General features: G+C 35.7%; 1 long non-coding RNA gene across 4 annotated transcripts; it reads right to left on the minus strand.

Moving 5' to 3' along the window:
* Positions 1-2,486: 2,486 nt before the first annotated feature.
* Positions 2,487-5,873, minus strand: LOC117529854. 4 transcript variants are annotated; one of them, XR_004566127.1, is made up of 6 exons: positions 5,470-5,566; positions 4,687-4,778; positions 3,217-3,299; positions 2,958-3,015; positions 2,745-2,838; positions 2,490-2,653 (listed from the first exon to the last, which is right to left on the minus strand). It is a non-coding gene; the product is annotated as an uncharacterized LOC117529854 (long non-coding RNA). The 4 variants fall into 4 exon arrangements; XR_004566125.1 differs by having other exon boundaries at positions 2,487-2,653; positions 3,217-4,778; positions 5,470-5,873; XR_004566126.1 differs by lacking the exon at positions 3,217-3,299 and having other exon boundaries at positions 2,495-2,653.
* Between the last annotated feature and the right edge of the window lie 424 nt (positions 5,874-6,297).

Here is a 6,297-nt window from a genome sequence, read left to right on the forward strand (position 1 = left end):
TTATTTTCATTAGTTACTTCATCCAAACCATCAACATGTCTATTAGACCCCATTCCTGCCAGGCTGCTCAAGGAAGTCCTACCATTATTTAATGCTTCAATCTTAAATATGATTAATCTATCTTTGTTAGTTGGTTATGTACCACAGGCCTTTAAGGTGGCAGTAATTAAACCATTACTTAAAAAGCCATCACTTGACCCAGCTATCTTAGCTAATTATAGGCCAATCTCCAACCTTCCTTTTCTCTCAAAGATTCTTGAGAGGGTAGTTGTAAAACAGCTAACTGATCACCTGCAGAGGAATGGTCTATTTGAAGAGTTTCAGTCAGGTTTTAGAATTCATCATAGCACAGAAACAGCATTAGTGAAGGTTACAAATGATCTTCTTATGGCTTCGGACAGTGGACTTATCTCTGTGCTTGTTCTGTTGGACCTCAGTGCTGCTTTTGATACTGTTGACCATAAATTTTATTACAGAGATTAGCATGTCATAGGTATTAAAGGCACTGCGCTGCGGTGGTTTGAATCATATTTGTCTAATAGATTACAGTTTGTTCATGTAAATGGGGAATCTTCTTCACAGACTAAAGTTAATTATGGAGTTCCACAAGGTTCTGTGCTAGGGCCAATTTTATTCACTTTATACATGCTTCCCTTAGGCAGTATTATTAGACGGTATTGCTTAAATTTTCATTGTTACGCATGATACCCAGCTTTATCTATCCATGAAGCCAGAGGATACACACCAATTAGCTAAACTGCAGGATTGTCTTACAGACATAAAGACATGGATGACCTCTAATTTCCTGCTTTTAAACTCAGATAAAACTGAAGTTATTGTACTTGGCCCCACAAATCTTAGAAGCATGGTGTCTAACCAGATCGTTACTCTGGATGGCATTTCCCTGATCTCTAGTATACTGTGAGAAATCTTGGAGTCATTTTTGATCAGGATATGTCATTCAAAGTGCATATTAAACAAATATGTAGGACTGCCTTTTTGCATTTACGCAATATCTCTAAAATCAGAAAGGTCTTGTCTCAGAGTGATGCTGAAAAACTAATTCATGCATTTATTTCCTCTAGGCTGGACTATTGTAATTCATTATTATCAGGTTGTCCTAAAAGTTCCCTAAAAAGCCTTCAGTTGGTTCAGAATGCTGCAGCTAGAGTACTGATGGGGACTAGCAGAGAGAGCATATCTCACCCGTGTTGGCCTCTCTTCATTGGCTTCCTGTTAATTCTAGAATAGAATTTAAAATTCTTCTTCTTACTTATAAGGTTTTGAATAATCAGGTCCCATCTTATCTTAGGGACCTCGTAGTACCATATTACCCCATTAGAGCGCTTCGCTCTCAGACTGCGGGCTTACTTGTAGTTCCTAGGGTTTGTAAGAGTAGAATGGGAGGCAGAGCCTTCAGCTTTCAGGCTCCTCTCCTGTGGAACCAGCTCCCAATTCAGATCAGGGAGACAGATACCCTCTCTACTTTTAAGATTAGGCTTAAAACTTTCCTTTTTGCTAAGGCTTATAGTTAGGGCTGGATCGGGTGACCCTGGACCATCCCTTGGTTATGTTGCTTTAGACGTAGACTGTGGGGGGGTTCCCATGATGCACTGTTTCTTTCTCTTTTTGCTCCGTATGCATCACTCTGCATTTAATCATTAGTGATCGATCTCTGCCCCCCTTCTCGGCATGTCTTTTTCCTGGTTCTTTCCCTCAGCCCCAACCAGTCTCAGCAGAAGACTGCCCCTCCCTGAGCCTGGTTCTGCTGGAGGTTTCTTCCTGTTAAAAGGGAGTTTTTCCTTCCCACTGTGGCCAAGTGCTTGCTCATAGGGGGTCGTTTTGACCGTTGGGGTTTTTCATAATTATTGTAACTGTTTGTGTGATTTGGTGCTTAGTATTGTACAATAGAGTACAATATTAATCTAATGTATGATGAAAAAGATGTTTTAAACACATACAACGTATAACATGTAGCTATTATAAGAAATAATATATGATTTGTTAAACTTTAAACATCATCAGTTTGACACTCTACATTTGACAAGTGAACATTCTACGCTGTGATGTAAGGACAGATAGTGAAAACCATAATTACTGAAGCAAAAAAAAAAAGTGTTTTATTTGACCTAAAAAGACTAAAGTTCTGCAACAATCCAGATTGGCTTGTTTTAATTGTATTTATTTAATTCCTGGTCTCCCATCTGGAACAGGGAGTGATGTTACAATTCATTAACATACTTTACAATTGATTGTAAAATAATTGAGGACCTTTTAAAAAAAAGTATGAATAAATGGGACTTAGAGTAGAAAAGGTTGAAAGCCCCTGTCGTAAATAATCATAAAAAGCAAGAACATGTTAATATGAGTAACTACACTATACATTTTTAAGGTTTGAGTTCATTCAGATCTCCGCTACAGGCTCTCCGCTGATGCCCATCTATTTCATTTTCAGCAACATTAAAATGGGGAACTGTCAAAGCTTAATATAGCATTCAGGCATTTGATTTCCAACATTTTAATATACATATACCAGATTGTAAAAGTAAACTTGTTCAATCAATTTGTTAAATCTATAACATTTCAGTTTACTACTCACATCTTTGATAACGTATTTATCCATATTCTTGAGTGTTGCATCTTTCAGAGTTCCCTATAGACGCACAAAGATATAACTGTTATTCAAGTGTGAGTTCCTTCGAGTGTTAATGCGTTATTAAAAAGGTCAGATTATCACAATTTACGCTATTGTGAATGTAGTCCATTGCATCGCGGACATCCTGGAACATGCTTCTGAAGGACATAAACAAGTCACCGTGCTGGTAACCATTCAACAGGCTGCAAGAAAGTTACCAACAGACACAAATCATTCACCGGTGAATTTAAAATTGTTGACGGAACACAGGTGTATACAACAAGAAGAGTGGGAGCAGTAAAAAGGGTAAATGTTTGCTCACTTTTTGTATCTCTGGGAATTCGTGAAAAATTCCACAAGGCAGGCATAGAGGTATGTCTCTGCAAAGTACAATTACATAATTTAATTTGTTAAATGTGTTCTCCAGAAGAGCAACGTATTGTTACAGGTAGAGTGGAAATTAGGGTTAAAGGTTAAGGTGAGGTTTAACAGCATTCTGAAAAGTATGATACACATTTTTGCCATTAATATTATTGTGGCCGATAGGGGCCACAACACTAGCAAATGCAAAGAATACTTACAAATATAAACAGAACCTCCAGCTGCATCAATTCAACAAGAGGTAGTTTATCAAAAATGTCTTGCTAACTGAAGAAAAAACAACCTACTTGTAAACACAGAGGACACAAACAAATTGAACCGATAGTACACATAACAATTTTATATGATAGCACGTCTACTGCAAATTCACACATCACACCCAAAAAGCCACAAACCATCAAAACATAATAGAAGTACCAGCAACCCAAAAAGAGGATTCTGCCCTGATAACATTTACTGATTGACCATCTCATGCATCGCAGCGCTCCACTTGTGATCTCTACCTGATCAGCGGAACTGACTAAATTATTTTTATTTATTTGCCTTATTGTGATTTTACTCTTATGCTAGCTATGTATTTATTCATTTTGTTATTTAATTTGCAACACACTGAAGAATAAAGGTCAGATAACGTCTTCTGGACAGAAGCTTGTTTTTGTGTTCTCATAATTTCTGATGTGTTGTGGATCTTTGCAAAGTGTCTCTCATTTCACGCATGTCGTCTGAATTTTCTGTAACATGCTGTAGGTGACATTTCTTCGTGTTCTGTGTTTGCAAGCGTTTTTCAATTTGCAAGACATTTTTTGAATGGAACAACCTGTTATTATGTTGATGCAAATGTTTGTTTGTTTGATGCGTAAATGTTTTCTGTACTTTCTATTGTCGTAATTTGGAAATGTTGTGGCCCCTATTGGCCACCGTACAATACAGCGAATAAACTTATAACATGAAAGGACATCATGTATAGAGCAGCCCCAAGAGGCTTCAGTGAATCATCGCTATTTGATGTATTGGATTAAAAATTGTGTAATTAATTTTAATAAATTTTAATGTGATAGGTTGAATACGTACATTTTTTCGTACACACAAGTTGTGAAATATAAGAAAGGGAAGTTTTCTTCATTTTACAAATAACATATATTTAACTTATACCTACGTGTGTCCATTTATAGGTATTTAAATAATAATAATAATGCAACAATTAAAAAATAACAATAACAAATAATACTTTGTACAACTCTGTTCAAATAATCTTTACAATGCAGTCCAAATTAAAACACAAAAATTAAAAACACAATTATTAAAAACATGAAAATCAAACATGATATCAGTTTACACAATAATAATGTGTTCTGGGCCCATAATTCCAGACTCACACAAATAAAATAATAACAAGAGTAGTTATTACTTCTTGTACTGTAGATTTAAAAATATCTATTATTATTCCACTGGTGGGATAGGCTCCAGCCCCGCCCCCGTGACCCTTAATTGGAGTGAGTGAGAACTAGTGAGTGAGCGATATTATTATTCCAGCAATTTTCACACAAACTAATTCCATACAGTCAGTGTCAATGACAGAAAACATCATATGAATACATGTGATTTAAGCCTGTCTGACTATTGTGATTTTTTTTAATAATATCATAAAGGACAATAAAAGTTATTTGTACCTGGAAGATTAAAAAGGGTGTTGAGGATGTGGAAGCGGTCAGTGTCTCCTTTCTGAATAAAGTTGTTGGGATAATAACTTTGAATTTCTTGCCTATTAGGGAAAAAAGCAGTCCTGGTCAGTATACAATAAAATAAATAAATAAATAAATAAATACAACAGTTGTACATGTTTTGATGGTGAGACAAAAATCTACAAGAAAGCAGAGTGAGCGCTTTTATACTGGAACATTTTTAATAATAACTCCAAAAAAAGTAAAATCACATTCTTTCTGTGATTAATGTGTAGGTTTCTGTTTCCTACAGACTCTTCATAGCACAGTATTGAGATGAGGTAAAGTTGTATTTTGTCCATCACAACATCCATCAGGTAAAAATCACATTCAAAAGCTCTGATTTGACAAAATTATTAGCTGTTGATTTTTTAACTGTTATTAAATAACAGAAGGATTTAACTAATATCCAAAGTATTCACACTCATGAGTGTTTCTGAAAACTTTTTAGAAGTGACTGAAAATTGAATGTATATTGAAAAACTGAATGACTCACGCAGTTTGACTCCGATCAGATCAGTCTTAGACACTCGATCAAAGGTGTTAATGGTTTATTCTCAAAAATGTATTGCACAAATCTGCATTGATTATGATGTTTGAATAATTATTCTGATTTGTGTCCATAATATTAATATCTCCACCATCAGATGGCATTTAAATATCATTTGGTCATGTGCTGCTGTATAATTTAACAGCATTTTTCTGATGCCTTCACGGACTCTGATACGTTACCCTTTGTAGAAGTAGAAGCCGTGACTGCAGGCTAAAATATTCCCGTTTGAATCCACCTTCAGCAGGTTCCCATATTTGTGTCAATCACTAAACCGCTGAGGGTTCAAAGAAGAAACAGAGTTATTTACACATCAACTGAAAAAAACAACCAGACAGCAATTTTTGTGTTCTTGAAAAGCTGAAAAACCTTTTCTTAATTTCTGACTTTGACTCAGCTGTTTTATTTTCAATAAATTTTTTCAGATTTTTTAAATTTTAGTATTTTTTATTTTCCGTCTTTGGCACAGTGTAGTTTTTATGTGTTCTCTGTTTTTTTTTTTTTTAAAGGATCGCCCTACATGTCTATATAGAACTGAATTACTAAAACCTGCTGACTGCTGTTCAAGTTCCAGTTTTTTTTTTTGGGGGGGGGGGGGGGGGTTGCATCTAGTGGTTCATTCCCAGTTTTATATTTATCCTACAGTCTTACAGTGTTTGGTTAAGTTTGTGTTCTACAAATTGTTTCTGGGTCTGTCCGTGTAACTCTTTAGTAGTTTTAGTTCTGGTTTATCCTTTAAGTGTACACGATAATTGGTTTCAGTCTTGTTTTAGTGTTAATGAGCTTTAGTTTATAAGGCCCTAAATTAAGTGGTTGTTAAATGTCCTACTTTGGTTTTAGTCTACTGGCTCATCAGGTTTACCCCTACTTCCTGTTTTACTTTGACACAGTCCTTATCTGTTCTTGTTTGTTTGCTTTCTACCTGGTGTGCTCACACCTGAAACTGATTCGCCATCAGTGCACCTTGGTCAGTTGTAATCACCTGCTTGTCTGTTTAGACTCTGCTTTTC

This window comes from Thalassophryne amazonica, chromosome 17 (genome assembly GCF_902500255.1).
Source record: "Thalassophryne amazonica chromosome 17, fThaAma1.1, whole genome shotgun sequence".
NCBI lineage: Eukaryota > Metazoa > Chordata > Actinopteri > Batrachoidiformes > Batrachoididae > Thalassophryne > Thalassophryne amazonica.